At 39.5% G+C, this 1,328-nt stretch overlaps 1 long non-coding RNA gene across 1 annotated transcript; it reads right to left on the bottom strand.

The window, feature by feature from the left end:
* Positions 1 to 656: 656 nt before the first annotated feature.
* LOC102195771 (uncharacterized) lies at positions 657 to 1,260 on the bottom strand. The gene is made up of 3 exons (XR_312416.1): positions 1,103 to 1,260; positions 879 to 949; positions 657 to 793 (listed from the first exon to the last, which is right to left on the bottom strand). It is a non-coding gene; the product is annotated as an uncharacterized LOC102195771 (long non-coding RNA).
* Positions 1,261 to 1,328: the final 68 nt, after the last annotated feature.

Raw genomic sequence — 1,328 nt, 5'->3', positions numbered from 1 at the left:
GGCATCAACTTGACCTGCCATGTTTGGAGGAAGAGGAATGCTGAGTATGGCCCAAAGAACACCATCTCTACAGTCCAGCACGAATGTGGAAACATTATGCTTTGGGCTGTTATTCTGCTAAGAGTACAGGATGACTCCACCGTATTGTACCTTCGTCCCTCAGCCAGAACACTGAAGATGGATCCTGGATGGTCTTCCAGTATGACAATGACTCAAAAATACAATAAGGAAACAAAAAGAGGAGCTAATGAAGAAGAACATTAAAGTCATGGAGTGGCCTAGCCAGACCTCGGTCCTGAAAATCTGTGTAGGGAGCTGAAGCCTCAAAGTGCTGAGTGGCAGCCAAAAAACAAAAACAAACAAACAAAACAAACAGGATTATGAGAGTTTCTGTAAAGAAGAGTGGGCCAAAAATCCTCCTGAGACATGTGCAAGCCTGGTGACCAGCTACAAGACCCTAAAACTTTTATGTCACGTGTTTTTATGAATTTTTGGTTAACATGTTGTCTCTCCATGACACTACCACAAAAATTAGAGACTGTTCATTTCTTTTTAAGAAAATTTTCAAATTCAGCAGGGTTTGAAATTTCCCCTACGGTATATATTGAAAACAGAAACATGCTCAGAGGTTTGAGGCTTGTCAGATCCTTACCACTCTGTATCCTTCACTTCCTTTTGTGTCAGTGCAGGAATCCACCAGTGCAAGAGGAAGATGCCAGAACGGTATATCTATGTCAGTCTCTGTCAGGCATTTACAACAGGTGGTCTTTTTTGCCAACATGCCATGGAAGATCTGAAAAACAAATGAACAAAAACCTGTTAACATCTATTATTTTTTTTCCATCCTGCTTATAGTTACCCTTTGATGAAGACTGTACCTGTGAGGCCTGAGGACTGGTCAGTGTTAAAATCTTCTCAAAGTACTCTGCAGCATCACGCTGTTCATACACTGAGTGCAGAGATGTTCAACAAAACAAGTCAATTATAAAAATGTTTCTTTAACTATGAACTTTAATTATGGATTATGAATGCAACACTTCAAATGCACAGGTGATTTATAGAATTCAGATGTTTTGTTGTCCTTTGTGTTAACATACTGTACCATTGTCAATGCCCAGCTTCTTTATTAATGCATCCGTCTTTGCAGTATGATTCTGTAAGTCTTCAAACAGTGCTTTAAGATGTTGGTCAAAAAACTGAGAATTTTCATTGGTGTGCCTAAACAAAGACACTGCTGGTCATGAGTGATACAAAACTCAGTTTTAAACTGCTAATCTAGCTGACATGAATACATTATGGTGCATGACAACGGACAACAACAAACCTCA

This window comes from Pundamilia nyererei, unplaced genomic scaffold (assembly GCF_000239375.1).
Source record: "Pundamilia nyererei isolate P.nyererei 1_Seehausen unplaced genomic scaffold, PunNye1.0 scaffold00583, whole genome shotgun sequence".
NCBI lineage: Eukaryota > Metazoa > Chordata > Actinopteri > Cichliformes > Cichlidae > Pundamilia > Pundamilia nyererei.
This window is presented reverse-complemented; position numbering and strand designations above follow the sequence as displayed.